The sequence below is a fragment of the Falco peregrinus genome, chromosome 19 (genome assembly GCF_023634155.1).
Source record: "Falco peregrinus isolate bFalPer1 chromosome 19, bFalPer1.pri, whole genome shotgun sequence".
In the NCBI taxonomy this organism is placed as follows: Eukaryota; Metazoa; Chordata; class Aves; order Falconiformes; family Falconidae; genus Falco; species Falco peregrinus.
This window is the reverse complement of record NC_073740.1, coordinates 6429507-6442751: the sequence shown is the minus strand read 5'-3', so window position 1 is coordinate 6442751 and position 13245 is coordinate 6429507. Positions and strand designations below refer to the sequence as shown.

Below are 13245 nucleotides of genomic sequence, written 5' to 3'. Positions count from 1 at the left end.
ACAGAGTATGGGCCCAAAAGGTGGATGAGAAATGGCAAACTGTAGATTTGGAACCTTGTATCGTGCAGGAACAACAAGGATTTGTCTGTGAAGGCAACACAATCAGAGCTCAGGACATTTGTTTAGACACTACACAGAGAATCTGCCATTTTGAGATTCGTCCTGACGATAACCCTGAAACAGTGCTTGTATATATTGGCAAGGGTTGTGCATGTTTGAGAACTGCTTGTAATTCTGTATCTGTAGATACGGTGATTGTAGATACTAAGAATCATTCCAATTCTTGCGTTTGCAATTTTATGAACATCACTGGATGTGACTTCTCCTATTTAGCCCCAGGCACATCCCACCAGCTCTTGAAATCTAATTATACACTAATTCACGATTTGCAGCCTGTATCCATTGGAACGAATCTCACCTTGGTAAAACAACTGTTACAGCATCAAGACTTGATCAAGATTCTGGCAAAGGTTAGAGAAAACGGACAGAAAACCTTGATAACTGTCCATCACAATGTGGAAGAAATACACCGTGTCTTGAGAAGAGTGAGAAAAGATGCAGAACACGGATGGTGGGACACACTTTTCGGATGGTCACCGACTGCTACTGGCATCTTGAGCAAGTTGTGTCACCCTATTGTCATCCTTTTGATATTGGTCTTGATTGGTCTTGTTTTGTCAATGATATTGTATGTCTTAAATTGGAGAATGGTAAAGCAATTGACGTATCTGACATCTGTAATCAATGCACGTATCTTGTTGAATATCCCTTCCAATGTGGACATCCCTAAATCTACTGACACAAGGAAAATTGTATAAGACCTAAACAGATTTATGTTTAGTCATTTTTATGAATACCATTTGATTGTTTTGAACTGTTTGAAAGAAAGAGGATTATTTTCCCCTTCTTTTCCTGTCTGTCATTTTCTTTTCCCCTTTTCTTTCCCTGCCCTTTTTTACCCCTCTCAGAGGATTATATCGCTGCCACGTGGTCCTGATAACAATGTTGAGCCACGGGGTGGTGTAAGAGTCGGTCTAAAGAGAACAATATGGTCTCAACATTGCCAACAGAGACCTGGAGATGGAATGTGGTCCTCATGGACACCAAGACACAAAGACCCTGGGAAAGAGAACTGCACGGTACGAGGAGTACTATGCCGCTCCCTGCAACCTGGGACTGAAAGGAACAACTACACCCTGGGAAGGAGAACTGCACGGTACGAGGAGTACTATGCCATCCCCTCCCACCTGGGATTGAATAAGGCCGCATAACAGCTGTCCAGAAGATGGATCACAACTGTGGTCATAACAAGGATCACGACGATCGGAAGGACCGGCGGCGGGACACTGCCTGGACCTGGGACCATAGAGACGCCTTAGGCCCGTGGTGGTAGCTATAATGCTCTTTCCTTTTCTTTTTACTTTTCCTTTTATTCACTTTCTGTCTTTCTACCTATCGCACGCCGCTTTACGGGCAAACAATAAAATTGTGCTGTTTGATTGAAGCATAACCCCTTGGCGTGGTCGCCTTGATTTTTTGTGCTTCGAGATCGTGGTTAATGAACCATCACGAGTCCACTGAGTGGACCGTGACTTGTGGTTTCATCTAGAAATTCTATGAAAAAACACCCTCTCATCTCCTCCAGGTTCAACAGGCAAGGTGACAGGTTAGATCCCATCAGCACCCATCTACCTGGATGCCTCCAGGCAGAGAACCAGGCACTGATCATGTATGTCAGAGACTGATGATCCAGCTGATTTAATAAATATCTACTTCTCTACTCATGCAGGCCCGAAATATCCTAATGTGGCACCAGAATATTGTGGATGAGGGTTTTGAAAGCTATGCTCCCTTCCACTGAAAGGCGACCACTGCTCTGTCTAAGTCGAGCAATCCTGTCCTTTCCTCACAGAAAGCAGAGAGGATGTCCAGGCACAATCTCTCCTGGTCAACCCACTCACCTCATTCATACACCATGAAATATTACACTAGTGGTCAGTCTCTGGGAATTTTACTTCCCCTGCTCAACCCTTGGCCATGCGTGCCATGGGTGGGTGCTGCCAGCCCTGCGAGAGCTCTCCCCGTCTCCATGGCCTTTCCCAGAGGATGGAGAGTGGCCTCCCTGTGACAGCAGCCTGCTCGCTCAGCCCCCTGGGATACCGCCCCTCTGCTCCCACGGACCGCTCAAGGTTGCCGGAGGTCAAGGCACTTGATCCCCTCCCACTGCTGCTGCTTCTCCTCCAGAGTCCTGCCTGCAGCCACAGAGGCCTGGGAGAACTGGCCGGGGAAGGCAGAGGAGAAGAGGGCAGAGACAACCTCAGCTGTACCCACACCTGCCCTTGCTCAAGTCAGCAGCGGCCACACAGTATCTCTGTGTCTTCTGTGACTGCTCCTGAAGGAGGGAACACTCCTTCGGGTGCCCTGGAATTGCCTCACCGGTCTAAACCGCGTGGTGGATGCCTGGGCTGTTGGAGGCTGCTGTCCTTGCCGAGCAGCTGTGCTGAGCTCTGCCACCTGCCTTGGCACTTGGTTCCCTCAGTGTCACAGCTCTGTCTGCAACAGGACGGGCTGCAGCTGCCTCTGCGTGGGCGCCTGGCTGAGGGCACTGCTGCACATCTGGGCTGAAGCCCCCCAGCTGTGGCACCCGCCCAGCTCTGCCTGGCCATAAGGCAACCTGGTACCAAGTGTCCCCGAGCCCGGGGGTGCAAAGGCTTTGCTTCAGAGCAGAGACATGGCCTGGGCAAAGGAGAGCTGAGTCTTGAGCCCTCGGACTGTGCAATGAAGTGCTGAAATGGGCTCTGCAGGGCTTACTGAAGCACTGAAGACATCCTCCCTGCCCCTGCCTGCAGAACCACCAGACACACACATACACACACGCTCCTTTAGGAGTACTTGGATCCTTTGCTGCAGTTTTCCTGGTGTCCTCTCTAGTAATGGGTTAACAAAAGTTGATACTCCTGCAGAAAACTTTTTCTAGTAGGAGAATTGCCACTGCTGGAAATAAGTGTGTCCCCCCAGGAGAGGCAAGGCCCATGAGGGATTGCCTCATCCTGCTGCCCAGCAGGTTCCCCTGCAGCCCCAGGGACACCTGGAGGGAGCCCAGAGGGGCAGAGGAGGGAGGCAGGGAGAGCTCAAAAGCAGCCCTTGGTGGGGGGCTGCTGAGAGCTCCCTGCTGGAGAAATCTGCAGAGCCCTGGAGCCGGTAAGTGTGTGGCTGCAGGGCAATGCCTCTGCAGTTCCTAGCCGGGTCTGCAGCAGCTGGGGCCCCCCCAGCCTGTGGGACCGTGTGGGAGCCTTTTGCTGTGGAGGAGGCCAGTGTGCTGCAGAGCAGGGCTTCCCTGCTGCAGCGTGGGAGGGCCAGGGCATGTGGGCTGCCTTGTGCCAGGGCCGGCTGCAGGGCTGTGAAGGTGGCTGTGCAGGCAGGGGTGCCCAGGGCTGTCCTTGCCAGCAGGGTCCCTGCAGCCCAGGGGGCTGTGTGCTGGGGCAGGGGCTCTGCCGCCTGCCAGGGGCAGCTCTCAGCCTGCTGGGGGCTCCCGACAGCTCTGGGGGCGTATGGACCGACCCCTGATAGGGAAGGATCTCTCTGCTGTTGAGAGTGTGCCGCAAGGGTGAGCGCTGCTTACAAGTATAGGTTACCCTCAGAATATGTCTGGATGAGACTTTTCGTATCAAAGGTCAGCGCAGGGATTGCTATGATAAATCCAGGGCTCTCCTCAATCTGTGTTTTCAGTTTTCTGTTGTTGGGGGCAGGAGAGGGGAGGCAGAAATGTTAATGGAGATCTCGAGTTTGAAGATGTCCCTGAGACTGCCAGCTGTAACTCTGAGTGATGAGGAGGTCTGCCAGGAGCCTCCTGAAGTGCCCTCAGCCACTCCTCCGCCTATGAACAGCAGCAGCAGCACCTTTGCTGGAGCCATCAGGGTCGTTCTGAGCTGCCCTTTTCCCCCTGCGGACAGGACCCTGTGCCCAGCCAGTGCCCTTCAGAGAGGCACGTTTGTGCGGGGCCAGTGCACAGAGGCAGAGATGTGGTCTGTGAGCACTGACAGGGAAAGACCTGGCACAGGGAGATACGTCCCACAAGGAAAGTCTCCTGACATCCAGGATATTGCAAGGACTGATAGGAAACTTCAGACAGAATTGTTGTGGAAGGGAGAATCAGAAAGCTCTCTCTGACCATGTGCAGTGCAGACCCCTTTCTCTGAGGCATCCCCCTGGCCTGCTCTCCCCCCAGCAAAGCCTCTGCCCTCAGGGCTGGGGGTCCCGAGGCGTGAGCCACCCCCTCTGCAGCCAGAGCTCCAGCAGAGCCGCGGTGCAGCTCTGCAGCCACGTGCCCCGGTCCCTCTGCAGAGCACAGGGGCTGAGAGCAGCTGCCCGGCAGTGTTGGTGTGTGGGAGGTGGCGAGCAGAGCTGGGCAAGGGCAACGCTGCCCTCAGTGCCTGGCTCGCTCGCCCTGGACACTCTTACCTAGACCATCAGTGCAATTTTACTTCTTTCTCTGCCGTTTTGGGTTAGTTTTATTCTCTAGCTCTTGCTGTCAGGCTCTCTGGGGATGGGTGTTTCAGCTGCAGAGTCACACTCTGACCTTGTGGGTCCTCTCCTGCAGGTGTGTCCATGGGAACAAGTGTCCCAGCTTTCCTCTCAGCTGTGGGGCTGTGGGCAATGCCCTATGTGGGGCTGGGCAAGGGGCTGGTTCTCCCTGAACCTGATGCTCTTGTTAGGGCACTTGGCTACCTCCTTGAAGTTCCCTTCCAAGCAGCGAGTTGCCCTCCAGAGTGGAAACCTGTCCCCTCGCACCCATTAGTGATCTGAAAGCCCCACATAGAAGCGTAGAGTTTCTGTGATGGAGAAAACACTGTTGGGGTGGGTGAAATGAGCTGTGTATCCTTTGCTGTGGGTGGGATGCTGAGTTCTGATGAAAGTCTACAACCTTTACTGGTCTGTGGTGGGTCAGTCCGTTCTCAGCAGTGCCTTGTGGTATTTCAGGGTAACATGGGAGTGTGGCCACCATTCATCTCAGGAAGGTGCAAGCCCATAGAAACTGGGAACCAGAAGGACAGACCACCTCCCCTCACTGTGCACTCACCCACAGGCAATCCTCTTGCCTCACAGACCTCACTCTGTTCCCCCGGAGGGCAGCAAAAATGCTCTGCTTTTCTGACATCTGAAAATACTCAACAGGAGAGATGGGGGGGGAGCTGTGAAAAAAACTAAAGCTCTCTTACAGTGCCTTCACCCTTCCCGTTCCTTAGCACTGGCGCTGCAGACGCTGACCAGCCCTTCTGCGTTGGCACTGGTTTCAGAGGACAAAGTTAAACACCAGGACTGGTCCCTGCCCCCACCCACTGCTGCAGAGTGGGGCTGGCTGGTCAAGAGCCTGTGGGCAGATGCCCTGCTCTTCATCACCCACACGGCCAGCACCAAGCAGGGCTGCAGCCACACAGCTGCAGGAAGGTCTCCGAGAAAAGAGAGGGATGTCTGTGTGTGACGGGGGGATGGTCTGTGGGAAATGGCTTTGATTTTGCTTGCAGAAGTCTCCCCTAAATTATCACTGTCTTTTTCTCCTGTGACAGGACCATATGCCCAGAGGCAGCACATGTCCAACAGCAGCTCCATCACCCAGTTCCTCCTCCTGGCATTGGCAGACACGCGGGAGCTGCAGCTCTTGCACTTCTGGCTCTCCCTGGGCATCTACCTGGCTGCCCTCATGGCCAACGGACTCATCATCACTGCCATAGTGTGCGACCACCACCTGCACACCCCCATGTACTTCTTCCTCCTCAACCTCTCCCTCCTCGACCTAGGCTCCATCTCCACCACTCTCCCCAAAGCCATGGCCAACTCCCTCTGGGACACCAGGGACATCTCCTACCCAGGATGTGCTGCACAGCTCTTCCTGATTGTCTTTTTCCTTTCAGCGGAGTGTTCTCACCGTCATGGCCTATGACAGCTACGTGGCCATCTGCCAGCCCCTGCACTACGGGACCCTGCTGGGCAGCAGAGCTTGTGTCCACATGGCAGCAGCTGCCTGGGCCAGTGGGTTTCTCTATGCTGCGCTGCACACGGCCAATACACTGTCACTGCCGCTCTGCCAAGGCAATGCCCTGGGACAGGTCTTCTGTGAAATCCCACAGATCCTCAAGCTCTCCTGCTCACACACCTACCTCAGGGAAGTGGGGCTTCTAGTGATTAGTTCCTGTTTAGTCTGTGGATGTTTCATTTTCATTGTGCTGTCCTATGTGCAGATCTTCAGGGCTGTGCTGAGCATCCCCTCTGAGCAGGGACGGCACAAAGCCTTTTCCACGTGCCTCCCTCACCTGGCCGTGGTCTCCCTCTTTCTCAGCACTGCCATATTTGCCCACCTGAAGCCCCGCTCCATCTCCTCCCCATCCCTGGACCTGGTGGTGTCAGTTCTGTACTTGGTGGTGCCTCCAGCAGTGAACCCCCTCATCTACAGCATGAGGAACCAGGAGCTGAAGGACGCACTGAAGAAGCTGATGCAGTCAGGTGTATCTCAGAAGCAACAAATTATCCATGTCCCTTCACAAGGCATTTCCACTTCATTTCTGGAAACTCCAGTGCGTTTAGCATTCTATTTGTGACAATCCTGTTTTTCTAGAAATGTCTGAATCTGTTGCACGTGGGAACCCAGCCTGTCTGACCTGGTGTTCTTTGTACATATGCATGGGTGGACAATTAACCTTGACTCCTGGCTCACATCTCTGTAATAAAAGGAGGATTTCTCAGTTCCAATGTTTGGACTTTTGGCACTAATTCCAAAGCCAAGCTGAGGAACAAGCTGCAGGAATTGTTTCCTGAACAACGTCTCTGATCTTGGGTTCTCCATGGCTCAGGGGAGGAGGGCATGGGGCAAGGCGTTAGGGCATGGGCCTGTGTTGAACCTTGGCGTGTGGGGGCCCAGTGCCCATGGGAATGGTGGGTGACCAAGAGGGATGTGCCTGGGACCATCTCCCTGGGCTTTCAGGCACCGCTGCCCTGCACAGCAGCACCGCCTGCTCAGGGCCATGCCTGAGACCACATCCCTGGGCAAGAGCAGGTGTCTCTGTGGATGCCCCAGCTGGGGCAGGCTGCTGTGTCCCTGGTGCAGCAGGAGGTGCCTGGGGAGCCCCCAGGCCAGCAGCCTGGTGCTGGGGACAGGGACTGGCCCCGAGGGGCTGCCAGGAGTGGGCAATCAGGGTCCCTGTGAGAGAGGAGCAGCAGACAGAGGGAGGCAATGGCCTCTGTGTCCTCATGCCATGGCTGGTGCCAGCCCTGGGGCTGACTGGCAGGAGGAGACCCCTCTCTGCCCACCAGCATCTCCTGTGCCCTTGTGATGGTCTATGGCCATGGGGTGAGTGCCCAGAGCTCTGCAGCCCCCTTTGGGTGGGCAATTGCATGGGGCCAGCCCCGCGTGGGCTGCTGTGTCTGCCTGGGCTGGGGAGAGGGCAGGGGAGGTGGGCAGAGCTCTGGGGGCTGTGGGGGGGCTGGGCTGGGAAGGGCCAGGGAGAGGGAAACCCCAGTGAGAGCTCAGCTGTGTGGGTGTGCAGCGTGGGGGCACACAGCAGGGTGGTCCTGGTGCAGACCCAGGGGTCATGGTGAAGCCAGCAAGGCACCAAAGGAGCGGGACTGAGGGGCCAGATCTGTGCCGTGTTCCCTGCACACCCTCAGAAAGCTGCAGAAGGGAAATTTTCCCCACAAACTCCCAAACACTGCTCATTTCCAAGCCTGGTCATATACCCCAGCCCTCATTAGGGACCACTGCTGCATGGTCACCTCTGTCCTCCTCCGTTGCCCAGCGATACCCAACTCCATCACCATTTCTAAATATAAAGGGAGCCACCTTCCTACTGACACTTGTTACACACAAGTCCCATAGCTCTTGCCACAGTTGGTCTCTCAGGGAAGGCCATTGTCAGAGACCTCCAACAAGATCATGTTCTCATGGCATGGTGTTCTAATCAATATTGATTGAGATCCCACCAGCTGGCCTGGGTCCAGCGCTCCAGTCTTTCATTCAGAACAATTTCTCAAATAATACTCTTGCGCTCTCTCAGCCTCTCTTTGTCCATAATGTGTTCCATGTCCCAACTATCCTTCTGGCCTCTGCAGGACTTCTCTGATGTGTCAGGGTCTTTCATGTGCTGGGAGCCCCATTGTGGGCTCAGCAGTCCTGATGTGGTCCTGTGGTGGGTTAACCTTGGCCAGTGGTGAGACAAACATTCAGCTGCTCATTCGCTGCACTGACTCAACAGGACAAAGGAAAAAAATAAACCAGCAATGCTCATGGCAAAGATAAAGAGATCTCTTAATGATTCTTTTCATGTCCAGAGATGTGAGGTCTTGGCAAAGATTAATTTATTGCCAATTAAAAAAAATGTTTGGTTTGTGAGATACTATGGCAGGAGAAACAATGGGTGAGATAATCTGGTTTATTCTGGGGGAATCAGTCTCCTTGGTGTTGACAGGACAGGTAAGCAAGGATGCCAAGAGTCCAGGGGCTTGTGGGCAAGTTCCTCAGACCAAACAGGTTGCCCACTCTGATGCTCACCTGCACCTGGGTCTCCCCAAAGACAACAATCTGCTCAGGGATTTGAAGACCAGTGCCACCTTGCTTCTAGTAGTGTGCAGTTGTGGTGTCCCTGATGCCCAGGCACATGGGGAAGGAGAGCAGCAGAGCACAGCCCAGGACAGGAGGGAAGGAGAACCTGGCCTGCTGAGGGCACTGGCAGGTGGGATCCCATGGGGGCAGAGCCCTGAGAGCATCCCTAGGCCTTCCTGGCCCTGACCAGCCTCACCTGGGGCCTCCACCCAAAGCTTTGTCCATGGCTTCGGGAGGCCATTGAAGCCAGGCAGGAGATTCAGCCCCAGCACAACCTGTGCTGTAGGTGTGCGGGTCTCCAGGCACAACCACAGGAACAGCCTGGCCTGTCTATGGACCTTGTTGGTTCTGAATTTCAGGCTCACTTCCCAGCTTCATTCTGAATGGGGTGGCCAATGAAATGACTCCATGGCCCTCCAAGTCCTGGGGACATTCTGCTGCCTCCCTTCCTTCCTCAACTCCCTCCCACATACACACCTTCCTTGTTGTAATGGGCTGTCTCCGGCCAAAAGCCCAGCAGCACCCAGCCGCTCCCTCCCTCCTTCCCTCCCCAGTCAGGGCCCAAAAATGAACACAGTCATGGACAGGGGGTCTAACGAGGGATGAGCACGGAGACACAATCACTTCCCGCACTCCCTTGTCAAGGCACCTCTTCATACGCTCCAGGGCACGGCTGGCTGCCTCTGCTACCAGGTCACAGGGTGGGATTGTGTTTTGCCTTCTGTCCCCCAGCACCACCAGGGCCTTTTCTGCACAGACACTGCCCAGCCAGGCAGGTCCCAGGCCCTGCAGCTGCAGGGTGTTAGTCCACCCGAGGGAGGTGCAGGCTCTGCCCTTGGTCCTTCCTGCATCTGTGCAGCTCCTGACAGGGCGGCCACCCCACCTGCCAGGGTTCCCCTCCATGGCATCCCTAGGGCACAGGGATGGTCCTCTCAGTTTGGTGCCACCGACAGACACTGTGAGAGTTGCCTCCACTGGATTATCTTTCCAGCTCTTAAACTGTAAGCAGGAGAGTGTCCTGTGGTGCCCACACTGCCCCAGTATGTCCCAGTGGCCTCCAGGTGGGGTGTGAGCCCTTCCCCACTGCTCTCTCAGCCTGACCATCCAGCTGGTGTTTTACTCATCTCTTTCTGTTTGCACCCAGAGTGTCATGGCATCGCTTGGGCAGAACACTGAGGGAGACCATGGGAAGACATTTGTAAAGCTGAGGGAAATGACATCCACTGTGGAGCTCCTCACGCACAACTGCAGGCTGTCAGGTTGGCGAGGCAGGATTTACCCTTGGAAAATCCACCTGGACAGTTACCCGCTCAGGTGCCAGAAATGTCACCCAAGAGGACTCTAACTGGTGGCACACCCCTCACCACTGGGGGTCCGTGCAGCCTGTGGTTCCCCGAGCTAAAGGCTGAAGGTGAAGAAGGAGGACAGCGCTCTTGCTTCAGTTCATTGCTTCCTGTGCTCCTGCCTTGTACCACAGTGAGTTCTTGGAAACCTTGCCATAGGCAACGCAAGGCTCTTACATCCTCCCACAAAAGCCCTCCATTCTCCAGGGTGGACCAGCCCAGCTCCCTCAGCCTGACCTAACAGGGCACGTGCTCCAGCCTTGACCATCTCTGTGATTCTTTACTGAAATGGCTCCAGCGTGCCAATGTCTCTCTGCTATTGCGGAGCACCAAAGCTAGACAAGTACTCTAGATGTGGGGAAACAAGTGGGAAGCAGAGGGAGGGAATGACTTGCCGTGGCTGTGCTCCTGGTCATACAGCCCAGGAGGCTGTTGGTCACCTTTCCTGATGGCTCCTAGTTTGCCGAATGCAAACCAAGGACCCAGCCAGGCAGTCCCTGCCCTGTGTCATCGCAGGGCCTCGGTCCACTTTAGGGGCAGGACTTTCAATTTGTCCTTCTTGGGTATCACGAGATTCATGGGTGCTTCCAGTCAAGAGGAAGTTCCTCCAGTCTCTGTGACCTTCCAGTGGGGATGGAGAATGGCCTCACTGGGACATCGGCCTGCTCACACAGCTCCCTGGGATGCCGCCCCTCCACCTCCCTGGAGTGGGAAGCATTGAATTTGGTCAAATGACTCCTGACATGATCCCCATCCACACTTGGCTGGTTCCCTCCAGAGTCCTGCCTTCAGGCACAAAGCTTTGGGACACGATGCTGGGGAAGACTAAGGCAAAGAGGACCTGGAGGATGTTCAGTTTTATCTAGACCTGCTCTTACTAAGCTCAGCAGTGGCCACACAGGGGCTTCGTTTATTTCTTAAACTGTTCTGCAAGTAGTGACAGATCCTCTTGATGCCCTTGAACATCTTGCAAGACCCCATACTAAGCAGGCTTTGGCTTCCCTGAAGACATCCCTATTTCTAAATTCCTCTTTGAGCCCTTGCATCCACCTCCAGGATGCTTCCTTTTCTCTCTGGAGATTCTTGAGGAATTCCTTCTTTAGCCAAGGATCTCTCTAGGCATGTCTGCTTGATTTCCTGCTCCTCGGTATGGACAGTTCCGCTTGGAAAATGCTTTCCTGAATGACCAGCCGTACACAGCTCTGCTGTCCTTGAGTGCTGCTGCCCATGGGACTACCACTACAAGTCCTCTGAAGAGGCTAAAGTCTTCTCCCCCTATTTCATGAGCACTACAGCCGGGGCTGACACTGGTTTTCACATCCCTCAGCAGCACTGCCTGTTTGGCAAGGACCAGATTCAGGTGAGCGTCACCTTTGTTGGCCTGACGCCTTTGCAAAGAATTTGTCTCAAGAGACCCCCGACACCAGCTGGACAGGGTGTATCCTGCTGTGCTCCCCTTCCAGAAGGCGTCAGGGTCATGAAGTCCCCAATAAGAGCTGGGATCATGGACCTGCAGACTTCCTTGGCTTGCTTAGATAAGCCTTTCTCCGCTGCCGTACCCTGAGTGCGGGTGCTGTGTCTCCCACCAGGATGGCACACTAACCGGCCTCTCGCTGACACTCTCCTGCAAGGGCTCACCCAACCTGCTGCACACCCCGGAGAGGAGATCCGCACGTGCAACAAGTGCCTGCACACGGAGGGCATCCCCTCCTCAGCTTCCTGGCCTGTCCCTCGTGAAAAGCCCACACCTTTCCCTGCCGCACCACTGTGACCCGTCCCACCACCCGTCATGATTTATTTCATCAATATCATGATTTACTCCATCAATATCCAGCACGATGACAGCATGTGGAAGTCCAGCTCCTCCTGCCTGAGCCCCAGCCCCAAGCCATCGGTGCGCTTCTGGGCTGCAGCACCTCAGCCGTAGCGCTGGGGCCAAGCTCAGGCTTCTCTTGGGCAAAGCTGGTACCAAGCGCCCCCGAGCCAGCGTGTGCCCGTGCTGTGCTGGAGACCAGAGACCCGCTGGAGTGGGTGGCGGTGGCAATCTAAGTGCACCAGCAGAGGAAGCCCTGCCCTCTGCAAGGCCAGAAAAGCAGTGCTGGGCTCTGCAGCCCTGGCAGAAGAAGGCTTGGCTAGCTGCAGTGCTGCTGAGGCCCCTGAAGGCCTGTGGGGGAGGGGAGGCTGACCTCCAGGAGGACATGGTGCTGCTGAAAATGTGCTTCAGTTTGCATATGCTGTGATCCAGGAACACTGTGAGAACCATGCACTGGTTCTTTGATGGTATCTTCACGGGGCTGAGCAAAGGATTGCTGGAATAAGTACCAGTGGAGTGTGGGAGTAGCCAGGTGATTGGAACCCCCACTGTGATGGGCTTCCTGTTCATGGACCAGCTGGATGAACTTGGGTCAGACGCACTGCAGGGCTGGCATTCAGTTGCTGGTTGACAGAAACCAAATCTACCTGAGGTGCCACCTGGGCTTCCTCAAAGGAACCATATTCCTGACAATAAAGATTTGGATGCCCACGTTTTTATGTTGCAGAAGGAAGCCGAGCTACAGCAGATACCAGAAGCAGTTACAAATGCTGCAATACCTCTTGTATGGGCTTCAGGAACACCAGGGCAACCCCAAGCAGGGGAACCAGTAATCGTCCAGTGGAAGCCAAATGGCAGACCAGCGAGTCAAAAGCTGTACCCAGTTAAACTACAAGTCAGGAAAGGGTTGCAGTCCTTAATTGAACAAATCACAGATTTTGGGTTACTAAGAGAATGCCAATCAGAACATAACACTCCAGTATTACCTGTCAGGAAGCCAAATTCAGAAGAATACAAACTGGTGCAAGATTCAAGAGCTATAAATCCAACTGTGCAAGATGTCCATGAGGCAGTAGCACACCCGTATGCCCTCCTGACCACCCTGAAGGAGAATGAGGAATGGTTTACTGTATGAGATGGAAGATGCGTTCTTCTGCCTTGTGCTGGCTGCTGCCAGTCACCAGTCGGTTGGTTTCAAATGGGAAAGCCCTGGAACTGGTCGAGAAACCCAGCTGTGCAGGGCTGTATGACTGCAAGGAGTTAAAAATAGCCCTACAGTCTTTGGAAATCAATTAGCCAGTGAGTTGGAAAGCTGGCAAAAGAGGTAGGAAAATGTCGCCTTGCTGCAATAGGTAGGTGACATACTGCTAGCAACCAGTAGTAAAGAAGATTCTATAACAAGGACCTCCTAAACTTTGGGGGCTAGCAGGGTACAAAGTACCCTGGGAAAAGGCAGAGACCACCCCAGAAGAAGCAACCAATTGGGGATTTACAAT

The 13245-nt window shown here is 54.3% G+C and overlaps 1 pseudogene; it reads left to right on the top strand.

Moving 5' to 3' along the window:
* The first annotated feature begins 5689 nt into the window (after positions 1-5689).
* On the top strand, positions 5690-6479 carry LOC129782917 (olfactory receptor 14C36-like; annotated as a pseudogene).
* The last annotated feature ends 6766 nt before the right edge of the window (positions 6480-13245 follow it).